Raw genomic sequence first — 13,525 nt, 5'->3', positions numbered from 1 at the left:
TCCAACCCTAATCGAGCACACATGAAAATTGTAACAAAAGTCTTCAGGTTTACTTATAGACAGTTATAGGCAGGTGGGTTTGAGGTTGGAGCTGAATCTGCAGGACCGTGGACGCTGAGGGCCAGATTAGCCCACCACTGTTTAAATCATGCAGAACATAAGCTGACCTGGCTGTCCATTAAACTACTTAACTTGAATTGTTTGTGTTTTTTTTTTTTTTTTTTACTTTAAGACCAGGACCGGAGAACGCCTGATAATGGGATGTTAAGACTTCTTCCTCTGGTTGAGAAAAAGCTACACCACATCAGTGATCACATCTTCTGTTCATCAGTTGTACTGCAGAGTACAACTGAACAAACTGTTTAGAAGAAGAAGAGCATGAACATGATAGAGACGTGTACAGGGAAGAGCGAGAACCCAGTTTAGCTGTGATAATGAATCTTTATTTTCAACACAATATCAAATCTGTTTTCTGGATCATAGTTGACTGGATAGGATTCTTTGGCGCTCACTTGTGCAGTAGGAGTAAAGTCTGTGAATGGATTATTATGACGTTAACATATTTTTGAAGAATCATTTTTATTTATCTTGAATCTCATTTGTCTTTATGCTACTTTCAACCTTATGCTGTATCCTCCAATAAAGTGTGTAATAAAGTATGGTGAATATAGTGTGAACATGGTGTTTGGCACAGTAAATACAATTTTACTAAGCTCTTATGAGTTTATTTCATAATTTTAAAAAACTACATATAATTACCATGATTGTTTTACTTATAAATACATAAATATATATTACATAAATATTTTTGATCTGATTAATGATATTTGGGACAACAATGCACCAAACGTTGCATATACTTTCATGTTGTGACAAGGATGCCAGTTTCCAGAGAAATAAAGGGAAGGAATGTGAATTAGGAGAGACTGCAGTGGGCGATACTGATACAAACACTTCAAGCAGAGCTGAAGATGATCCATGTTGATCATTCTGGTACATCTACTAATGCATTCAAAATAAAAACATGGACATTACTGATGTCAGGCATGTGAGGAGCAAGAAGAGGGGGTGCAGATGAAATTTTGGCACCATTTCTTTCTTATTTTACTGAATAGTGCATTATCCTTGTGTAACAGTAATAGTGAAGTGTAAATATAAATCGTTTTTTGTTTACTGCCAACACTGGCAACTGGATAATGGCAAGTGGTTGTGCATTCATCCATTATATTTATTGGTGTTCATACAAAAAATAGCAAAGAAATAATCAACAATCAGGCACGTGCACACATAGACAAAAAAGGGGCTTGAGCCCCTGCCCTTTTTCTTCCTGGAGAGAAACTGCCCTTTTTTCTGGGGTGCTTTTTTTAAATTTATTTATTTTTTTATAAATGAATATATATTCCTGTTTGCGCACAGCTTCCCTGTCAAACAAATATCAGGTCGGCTTTGTCGAGTTCAGATGCCCTCACTCGGCGACACGCCATTCATGCCCGCACGCACGCGCGCCACGCCCCACCTCACCTCACCTCGAGTTTGCTGCTGGCTGAACACTTATGACAACTATTCCCGCGAAAATGCAACTGCTGTCTGGCGATAAGAAGCAAAAAAGGAAAAAGGCCCTAGATGGATGCATGCCGTGCATTTCTTTCAGGTAGGCTAGCCTATGTTCACAAACTTGAAAGTTTTGTCTATTTAAGGGTTATTTATACATTTAACGCTGCATTAATAGTTTGACCACAATCAACACATCTGCCTGATTTGATACTAATGAAATATATGTCATATTATAATTTAAATTATTGTATTGTGCTATGCATTGCGTTTTGAACCATGGTAAACACTTGACCGATAGGTTGGGCTGTCAATACCAGAAGAGAAGCATTTCATGGACGCACATCCATGAACCACATTATTAGACAGTTTTCTAAGGATGCATGGTTTATTAAAACTATTTAAAAATCATAATACAGCATCAGCTACATAATGTTATTCTTAAATCTACGCTTACACAGGATAATACATCAATAAAGGTTTAAACCCTCGCTCTGTCTTTGCATGTTTGATGTCCACATATTCTTGTTGAAGAAATTACAGTGGCTGTAGCATTTCTATCACAAAGAAGTGGGCGAATATTATTATTTAACTAATAATATATTTTTTTAATCATGGTTGGCTTTGATCGTGGATTTGATCGTGCTGTGCTGTCTAACAACAAAAATCAGCAGGCTTTTGGCGCCCTCTGCAGGCATTTGTTATAATATATAATATATAATGTATTAACAGTTCAGGAAACTTTTTTTTGGATGTGTTTAAATATGCAGATTAGCTTATTTTGGTTAATTTAGAAGAAATCTACAGATGCAAACAGACGGAGGGTAGTAGGCTTAAAAGAAACTCCATCTAAATGTGTAGGGTTGGGGTTAAGTTTTCTTTCCATTAGAGTAAAAGACATGGCAGCAAAAATGGACCTTAAAATTGTAAAATCTTAAAATTGTCCACTTCATGAAAGAAGTATTCCAATAACACCAAAAAAATTAAAATGATTTATTGATTTGTGCAAAATAAACAAATTATTAGTGAAACTATGTCCCTCTCCTTGGTGCAGTCATTTATTCTAAATATATAGCTACTTGAAAATAGTTGTTGTTGACTTCTCTTGTGATAAACCTAGTGAATACTAAAGAAGACCATGGTCTCTGTGTGAACTGATTATTTTGTAGAAATCTGTGGAGTACAAAACAATTGCGTGAGTGTAAGTGAAGTCAAAGTTGTCTTAATATATTTAAGGGTTCATTATTTTTTAAATAAAAAGTGCCCTTTTTTCCACTTGAGCCCCTGCCCCCCAAAATGTCTGTGCACGTCCCTGTCAACAATTAATCAATTATTATTATTATATTACAACATTTTCTTTCAAATATTTCCATATTTTATCAGATGGTCTCACAATACCCATCAAAACCTATACAAGCATGATGTTAGAATGGAAAAGGGGGAAATGGTAAAATACTCCAATATTTAAATGTGATTCAAAAAAGTTTGTTATCCATGATGAGGAGAATACATCTGTGTAGATTTTAATGCCCTTCCACCCCCAGTACCGGCCCCTGGAAGAACAAAAAAATGCACATTTCAAATGGCTGTAACTCAAAATCCGGTTAGCGTATTAAAGAGAAAATCATCAGGACAACTGCTTATGCTATGATTACTAAATAATGTTGGGCACAGTTTTCAGACATACATGGAAAGCTGGCATAAAGGTTTTTTAATAGTGCTCACAATAAAATATAAAATTTCACCCCGTCCCTCGTATACGTAATAAATGTTTGCAAAATAAACATATTTAGATATCGAGTTGTCCATTAAAGATCTTATTATTTTAACATTTATCATTTCATTACTAAACGTTTTAAACTACATTACCCATATGTCTCTGTCATTCTATCAATGAACGGGAAACATGGCGCTGTAGTTTACTGAAATGGCCAGCGATGCTAGGGTTAGGGTTTGGATCTCGGTATAGGAGTAATTTCTCACAACATAGAAACACTTTATAGTTAACTTAATGTATGAGTAACGTAATATTCACACTAAAACAAACTTTGTAAGATAAAGCGCCGTTTTATATGGGTTAAAAGAGTCCAATCACAGCGAATTCTGCGATAAAGTCACAGCCAATGACAATCCAGCTGAACAGAGGTGTCACACTTACTTGTCCATTTATGGTAAATGACGACAGCTCTCCTTCGGTTCCGGCTGAAGGGAAAGATTCCTTAAATATGTAGCTAATCTAATTAAATATAATAAAAATCACATTTTAAAACGAAAGACTACTTTGTGTAGTTAAACTGATGCATACATATATTTGAAAGAGATATGATTGCATCTACTAAAGTGCTTCTAACATTTACAGTAAATGTGTAGTATATAAAAGGTATACATTTAATCACTTATTTGTACCATTCTCCACCATTTGAACTCTTGGAATTAAAATAAATATAACAAAAGCATAATGAATGCACTCAATTTTGTAATCATATTCCAATATTTAATGTCAAAGACAAATGTAGTCCCCAAACTACTGCACAACAGTATAAAAATCTGAAAAAAAAAAGTATCCAGTTACAGAGGCAATCTATTATAGTGAAATATAACTAAAAACATCGACATGATGAAGTATTATTTTTACACACCAAGAGATGAGATCAAATTTTATGTGAAAATATGTTTCTTCCCTTTAAAGAATAAGGGAAAAAAATAACATTTTACATTATCAACTTTAATACAATATCTTTGTGATTATTGTTCACTTTTACTGTAACTAAATGAAAGGCGAATTCAAATAGTTAATGCATATTATAAATGTTAAATATTTTCAGCAATAAAATGCCTCTATAAAATACATTCAAGGTTACATTTACATTATCCAGGTAGTGACATAATGACACCATAACCATAGATGTAGTTAAAGTGGACATTTACTATAGTGACCACTTTAATAAAAGGTTTAATGGAGCAAAATGCAAAACATTAAGTCCATCTACATGTAAAGGTAAGAAACTTCTGTAAATGTGTTAGGGATGGGAGATACCACTTATTTTGTTTTCGATACGATACCGATACTTTCAAGGCCAAAATCGCCGATATCGATACGATACCTCTTAATCTGAATTTAAGTTATTAAATTATTAATAATTTAAGTCCTTAAATTATTGAATTACTATGAGTAAAATGGGTAATGGTACCCACTTAACATTATATTTGAAAGGTATTTTAACATTCAATACGCCTTAATTGCAATTTATTAGATTATATTTTTGTTTACACATGGTTAAAATGTTTATTTGTAGTGGTAACCATGGAAATCTACAAATACTATAGGCTTAGCTGAACTATGGTCACTGTAGTAATGGTTCAGTTTCATAAGGGACTGCCAGTGACAGGCTGTTGCACCCATAAAATGCAAACTTTGTATTCTGACATTATAGTTACAGAACAGAACTTTTAATGTTCAATTTAAATAAATGTAATTGCTATTTCATTTTGTTTGTTGTGAAATAACTCAAACATATTATGTTGTTCTGTCTGCTGTTAGGCATTGTTCAGGGCTGCATTTCCCAAAAGCATCAATGGTTTCTTACAATATTAAACGCATGCAGCCGTTTGAATGTAGTGTCGGCAGTGAGCGAACGCTCTCTGTGATTGATTGGTTCTGACTTGCAGCATTTGCGTGTGCTCAGATGAGCAGGAAAATAGTTCTACAACACAATTATTCGCTAACATAGGTTATTTGTCCAATTCAATGCATATTGTATGCATTACATTTATTGTTAATTAAACAAAATCACTGGTAAAAAAAACACACCTTAGTATTGATATTTTTATTTGAGTATCGATACTTTCAATAGTCAACGTCAGTATCGATATATCGATACTTCATATCGATATGCCCATCCCTAAAATGTGTCATTTCTGTAATACTCTATCAGCACCAAACAGAATTACATAAATACTGATTGTTTTCAAAGGGTTTTCCTGAACACTCTCACTTATCTTCAATTGTTCGGACAAACACCTGCTAAACACACATGCAGAAATATATATTTGACTATCGCATCATGAAGTCGCTGCATGACTAGAACTAGTGGATGGCAATGAATGTCTTTTACCAAAACTCCGGATGAGCACTAGTGCTTCTTTGATAAAGGCAACAATACGGAAAAAGATAAATTACTATTTTCAATATTGGTTCTGCACGTTTCAAGGAGATCATAAGGAGGAGTCCACGTGAAGACTTTTAAAAACTGTGACAGAGCAAAGGGTGCACCTCCCTGGACACATCCTAAGCATGACCAAACAACACCCAAACACAGTTATGAAGTGGACACCACCAGGAGAATGCAGGGGACAGGGAAGACCAAGGAAGATGTGGAGACAGATGTTTCACGAAGACCTGAAGAATGTCGGTGTCCCATGGGAAGATGTGGAAAACGTGGCCACAGATTAGATACATTGGAGGACACTTGTTGCCCAATGTGCCCAGCACTTGATGATGATGTTGTGAGTTCACACATAACTGTAGGATTTCCTTCTGTAAAGAGTGTTGCATAACTAAATGTTAAATGCATTTATGTAATAAGTTCACTGATGTGTGGGCATTTCCATGATTAAACGTATGTCTTTAATAGCAAGCTATATTTATATTTTTAAAAAATAAATAAAAAAAATAACATGTTTCACATGCAAGCAGGACATTATCAGCAGTGTAACTGATTATGACAAAATAATTGAATATCATGATGTCATGTGACGAGTCAAATGATCATTTCCTCTCTTGCAAACAGAGGCAGTTATGAGGTGTGGAGAGACATCATGTATCATTGGAACATTTTGGGTCCAATCTGAAATCATTTTAAAGAATTCAATGGAATTAATATAAACTTTCTGACAGTGTGTGGGACGTCCGACTGTCCAAGAAGGGGCACAACTGATTTACAAATATGGTGATAAATATGTACAGGAATTGACTTTAAAAGGGTTAAAACCAACACATACATACCACTGAAAATATTTGCCTTTGCAGCTTTCTGTCTCCTCCGTTCACTTCCAAAAGTCCCTTTTGGTCTTTTCAGCTGAAACAAGAGAGAAGAAAATATAATTTATAATATATAGGATTATATATAGGAAAAAAGTTTGTAAGTACTGATTGACCTTACAATTTTTGGATTTTACATTATTAGGCATTAAAAGCATGGTAAGTGTTGTGGTTACTCTGTATTTACAACAAATATCACATTAAAACTACCAATACTGTGGTAAAAAGCATGGCAAGTGTTGTTTTTACCTTGCTTCTATTACAAATACCATTTTGAAACTACACTTGTACTACTTTGAACCTGATATGAATATGAACTGATTGAAGGTCTATTGCACGTCACGTGACAGTGTTTAAATCATCTAGTTTATAAGGTTCTTTAATTTAGAAAGCAATGAAAAGCAAAACCTCAGCGGAGGTGACAGATAATGCAGTGACTGAACATGAGGGAGCTAACGTTAATCTGATTAATATCGACAAACAGAAAAGACATTAGTCGTTCTGAATGAGACTTCTTCAGCGTGATTTAATACCAATAAAATTCGCGTCAGTTTTTGACGCTAAAGGTTCCCCCATTGAAAGCAATGGAGTTCCCAGTTCGTCCATGGAGTGACGCCGAGGGGCACCTTTGGCGTATCCCAATCGACGCCGGGGGCGCTTGACCATGCTTCAATTTTTGACGCCTCAAGAGTGAGAACGAGTTGGGGTTTACCATGACTTTTTTTTTTTTTTTTTTGTCCCCATGAGGAAAACGGCTTATAAATCATACGAAATTATATTTTAAAATGTAAAAATGCAGAATGTTCTCTGTGACGGGACTGACTGTATAACATCAGACTGATTAGAGGCATTACCATGGTATAGAGAGACTGCCACATTACTGTAACTCACTAGCCTGGGTGCCAGCCCGAACCCCGCCCACAACATTTTCTGCCTAGAATATGAGTATGACGAAGTCAGGCTAGTAACTCACCCGTATAAAGATCAACTACAGTATAGATTCAGTCATATGGTACAGTGAGAACATTTACTGTAGCCTATTGCCAGCACAGTCTGTTCACACAAAACTGACTGTCATACTTCACACCTTTTGATAACATACTGAATAAATATTATTACAAACATTATGGATTTTATGTCAATTATGTAATTTAGGTAATGTAAGTGTATTTTCTAATGTGTCATCTGTATCCTGTGTAACTAATTATTTCAGCATCAAGGGTGATTTGAAACATGTATTTTGCATTTTTTTTTTTGCTATTGAATGAACTGAATGTTAAAAGTACTAAACTGAAAGAAGATCATGGCAGGGGTGGCGCTAGGGGTGGGCTAAGGGGGCTGGAGCCCCGAATGTTTTTCCAAAAGCCCTGAATCTTTCAGGTTTGAGGTTTCTTAACAGTGCTGTCAAAATATATTTTTCTAAACATATCTCTCTATTAAAATATGTTAAACAGTTGAATACCGTTTGCAGTATCCATTCACTGGCAGCGCTTTCTCTCTCTCCTCTCCGACAGCGCGTTCACGCACACCGCAGCTGAACACAGACACGCCTCCTGTCGCTCACTCGAGGAGCAGCAGGCCTCGAGACTCTCGTTCGGTCCGGTTGAAGAGTTTTTGTTATGATATAACAACTGATATGGCAACTTTAGCACATATGTCAGCTAAAAATTCATTCAGTGTTTCCCATCAATGACCCTGTGCGCCGCCACCGTTTCATAATGAACTGAAAATTTAAAACAGGCTACATTGACTAAATGGTCTCTAACGTTGTATTTTGCCAACGAACTAAACCGAAACGAAACCGTGATCAGGCTTTGTACCTTTATAAAACAGCAAAATTCAGCGATTAAGTATATATACAGTCTGTTTGTGCTGCATGTTTTAAAGAGAAGTGCGCACATTTACGCACGCGATCAGCTGATGATCAAAATAAAAGCGCAAGGATTATTAATTACTACAAAACTAGGCCATTGTAATTTCCCTATACTGTTGTGTAAAGTAACTTTTGTGTAAAATAATTTTTGTGTACTGTAAAGTATTTTTTTTATTTTTACATTTATTTTAGAGTGCATTTGTTACAATATGTGGATATAACTGTCATATGAATAATTATATAGGCTAAAACACTATTATATTATTATTTTTATATTATTGTAATAATTTTTTGGAATCCTAAAACACAATGTAGACTGAGACAATATCACAACTAAAAAGATGTTTGAACCTTTCATATCCAGGTACAATGCTATTTCTTTGTTCAATTTGCACACTGTACATGGGTTGAAGCTCTTAATTTTGAGCTCTCAAAGTACACCAGATTGATGTATTTAACCTTAAAATGTACTAAATTTTCTTCTGGGGGGAGCATGCCCCCAGACCCCCCTAGAGGAGGTACACCAAACATAGTTTTACAAATTACAGTGGGAAATAATGTACATTTTATGAACTTTACTCAACAATACTACAACAAAGCTCCTTTCATGACAGTAAAGCTGTTAACAGAACATTAAAATGTCATTGGGAAAAATATTTGGGCTAAGCCCCGAATGTTCACAACGTCTGGCTCCGCCCCTGCTGTTGTGTTTCTGTGATTAAACCAAATGTTCTCATTACATATCACAATGATCTTGTGTTTGAAACGGTGATTATGTAGAATGAAAATATGTACCCAGCAAGCAATTTTATGTCTATTAGACGTCTAATAGCCGTCAAAACATAGCCCGGCCGTCTAGGCTAAAACAAGGCAAAATTTGGGCTGTCAGTGAAAATGTAATAGACGTCTAACCATAACCCAAAAATAGACTAGTCATCAATTAGACGATTATTAGACGACTACATATATATGTCTAATAGACGGTGAATATGGATCTAGGTTAAAATAAGGCTGAATTTGGGCTGTCAGTGAAAATCTAATAGACGTCTAACCATAACCCAAGAGTAGACTAGTCATCAATTAGACAACTATTAGACAACTACATATATATGTCTAATAGACGATGAATATGGGTCTAGGCTAAAATAAGGCAAAATTGGGGCTGTCAGTGAAAATATAATAGACGTCTAACCATAACCCAAAAATAGACTAGTCATAAATTACACTACTAATGAATGCTTACATCTATACATGCAATAGACAACAAAATAATGGCTAAAGGATTATTTTCACCTAAATATAACAGGTTCTCATAAATGACAATCCGTCCAAACAAATTAAATATAAATGGTTTTATTTAGAAAAAGAACTCAAGATAATACACAATGATAAAAAAATAATAAATTAAATTTTACAAATACAATACAAATAAACATTCAAAGAAAATTACAACGTGTAACATAATAAAAAATATGAAACATTGACAAAAAAAAAGTTAAATAAAAAATTTTAACAATATTTTTTGGTTTATAAAACAACCTGATTAATTTTCAGTTCCATAAATTCCATGTTTTATGTAAAGCACTTTGAATTACCTTGAACATTGTTGTTGAAATGTGCTATAAAAAATAAACTTGCCTTGCCAAATCAAAAACTCATATTTTTATTTCATAATGATCAAAAGATTAAAAGATATACAAGGCTTCCATAACAAATACTAGTAGAGTGCACAGGTTTCATGTTTACCCCCTTGTATTTAGATAATTAGAGAGTTTTAGGGCACAAGGAAACACTACCCAGCAAGCAATTTTATGTCTATTAGACGTCTAATAGCCGTCAAAACATAGCCCGGCCGTCTAGGCTAAAACCAGGCAAAATTTGGGCTGTCAGTGAAAATCTAATAGACGTCTAACCATAACCCAAAAATAGACTAGTCATCAATTAGACGACTATTAGACGACTACATATATATGTCTAATAGACGGTGAATATGGATCTAGGCTAAAATAAGGCTGAATTTGGGCTGTCAGTGAAAATCTAATAGACGTCTAACCATAACCCAAGAGTAGACTAGTCATCAATGACTATTAGACAACTACATATTTATGTTTAAAAGACGGTTAATACGGGTCTAGGTTAAAATAAGGCAAAATTGGGGCTGTCAGTGAAAATCTAATAGACGTCTATCTATAACCTAAAAATAGACTAGTCATCAATTACACTACTAATGAATGATTACATCTATACATGCAATAGACAACTAAATAATGGCTAAAGGATTCTTTTCACTTAAATATAACAGGTTCTCATAAATGACAATCCGTCCAAACAAATTAAATATAAAAGGTTTTATTTAGAAAAAGAACTCAAGATAATGCACAATGATAAAAAAAATTTAATTTTACAAATACAATACAAATAAACATTAAAAGAAAATTACAACGTGTAACAATAAAAATATATTGACAAAAAAAAAATAACATTGACAAAAAAAAAGTTAAATAAAAAATGTTAACAATATTTTTTTGGTTTATAAAACAACCTGATTAATTTTCAGTTCCATAAATTCCATGTTTTATGAAAAGCACTCTGAATTACCTTGAACATTGTTGTTGAAATGTGCTATACAAAATAAACTTGCCTTGCCAAATCAAAAACTCATATTTTTATTTCATAATGATCAAAAGATTAAAAGATATACAAGGCTTCCATAACAAATAATAGTAGGGCGCACAGGTTTCATGTTTACCCCCTTGTATTTAGATAATTACAGAGTTTTAGGGCACAAGGAAACACTACAGTACATGTGCATGTATGTTAATCTAACCACGTTTTACTCTGAGTCTGCACAGTTACCCGCTAAAATGTCACGGTTCCTACACATAATGTACATAAATAATAAACACATGTCAAAATGAAAAACACAGATACTTACAAGACCAAAAGCAGGAAAGAATTTGCTTTAACATTTGCTGTTGCTTGCTCTCCGTCTCCAACAGTTGTAAAATGCGGAAATGTTTATCGCGAGATCTGGCAACAGTGATCGAGAGTCAACGTTCAAGTCTCGCGTTGCCAGTGGTCATGTCTCAGTAGAGCCACAGTTGCCATCTAGCGGTTGAGAATTGTAAATTTTTATTTAACTTAAAATTAAATACAGTCATATATGTGTGTGGTATATAATTATAATTAATATATGGCTATATATATATATATATATATATATATATATATATATATATATATATATATATATATATATATATATATATATATATATATATATATGATATCGTAGAATGTAGGATTGTGTGACAGCAAAAATATGCTGTTTCAAATATATACTTGCATATAAATGTATATTATACTTGCATATAAATGTATAAATGCAAGTATATCAAGAATCCCACAAGCTTTGTGGTCGAAAATGACTTAACACTATTTTGGTTACACTCATTGCTGGTCTGAATCAGGGCTATAGCCAAGCCGTAAAAACTAGACTATAAATTGCCTCGATTTCGCTGGGTGGACTAAAAGCAGACTACACATAGCCTATCCAATTCAGAGCTAAATCGTGACTACATATAGACCATGTCATGAAATGCCACTTAAATCTTGTAGAAATCATTGACATTGCGAACATGATGAGATATCAACCATCTCAAGCACTTCCTGTCCAAAAACTACAATAAATCAGGATTGACTATAGGTGGGCTACAAATAGCCGGTCTGACTATGAGCTAAATCGTGGCTACGCACAGCCTACACAATATAACATGTCATAGATGTGAAACCAAACACCTTGTAATCACTGTTGACTTCACTTACATGATGCAATAACATACAACTCGCAAGTTATTTTGGCAAAAACGACATGTAACCAAATGAAAGATTGTTTTGGCTAAAAGTGGGTTACACATAGCCGGACTATATCGGGTCTATAGTTAACCGAGACGGTGAAATGACGGCTATTGCTTGCTGGGTACAGTACATGTGCGTTTATGTTAATCTAACCACGTTTTACTCTGAGTCTGCACTGTTACCCGCTAAAATGTCACGGTTCCTACACATAATGTACATAAATAATAAACACATGTCAAAATGAAAAACACAGATACTTACAAGACCAAAAGCAGGAAAGAATTTGCTTTAACATTTGCTGTTGCTTGCTCTCCGTCTCCAACAGTTGTAAAATGCGGAAATGTTTATCGCGAGATCTGGCAACAGTGATCGAGAGCTAACGTTCAAGTCTCGCGTTGCCAGTGGTCATGTCTCAGTAGAGCCACAGTTGCCATCTAGCGGTTGAGAATTGTAAATTTTTATTTAACTTAAAATTAAATACAGTCATATATGTGTGGTATATAATTAATATATGGCTTGGCTATACCCTGATAATATATATATATATATATATATATATATATATATATATATATATATATATATATATATATATATATGAATATATATGATATTGTAGAATGTAGGATTGTGTGACAGCAAAAATATGCTGTTTCAAACTTGCATATAAATGTATAAATGCAAGTATATCGAGAATCCCACAAGCTTTGTGGTCGAAAATGACTTAACACTATTTTGGTTACACTCATTGCTGGTCTGAATCAGGGCTATAGCCAAGCCGTAAAAACTAGACTATAAATTGCCTCGATTTCGCCGGGTGGACTAAAAGCAGACTACACATAGCCTATCCAATTCAGAGCTAAATCGTGACTACATATAGACCATGTCATGAAATGCCACTTAAATCTTGTAGAAATCATTGACATTGCGAACATGATGAGATATCAACCATCTCAAGCACTTCCTGTCCAAAACCTACAATAAATCAGGATTGACTATAGGTGGGCTACAAATAGCCGGTCTGACTACGAGCTAAATTGTGGCTATGCACAGCCTACACAATATAACATGTCATAGATATGAAACCAAACACCTTGTGATCACTGTTGACTTCACTTACATGATGCAATATCATACAACTCGCAAGTTATTTTGGCAAAAACAACATGTAACCAAAGGAAAGATTATTTTGGCTAAAAGTG

The 13,525-nt window shown here is 34.3% G+C and overlaps 1 long non-coding RNA gene across 1 annotated transcript; it reads right to left on the bottom strand.

Annotated features, from left to right (window-relative positions):
• Nucleotides 1-3,903: 3,903 nt before the first annotated feature.
• LOC125263702 lies at nucleotides 3,904-12,813 on the bottom strand. Its single transcript, XR_007183878.1, has 3 exons — nucleotides 12,585-12,813; nucleotides 6,557-6,629; nucleotides 3,904-6,088 (listed from the first exon to the last, which is right to left on the bottom strand). It is a non-coding gene; the product is annotated as an uncharacterized LOC125263702 (long non-coding RNA).
• Between the last annotated feature and the right edge of the window lie 712 nt (nucleotides 12,814-13,525).

Source organism: Megalobrama amblycephala, linkage group LG2 (assembly GCF_018812025.1).
Source record: "Megalobrama amblycephala isolate DHTTF-2021 linkage group LG2, ASM1881202v1, whole genome shotgun sequence".
Lineage (NCBI taxonomy): Eukaryota > Metazoa > Chordata > Actinopteri > Cypriniformes > Xenocyprididae > Megalobrama > Megalobrama amblycephala.
This window is presented reverse-complemented; position numbering and strand designations above follow the sequence as displayed.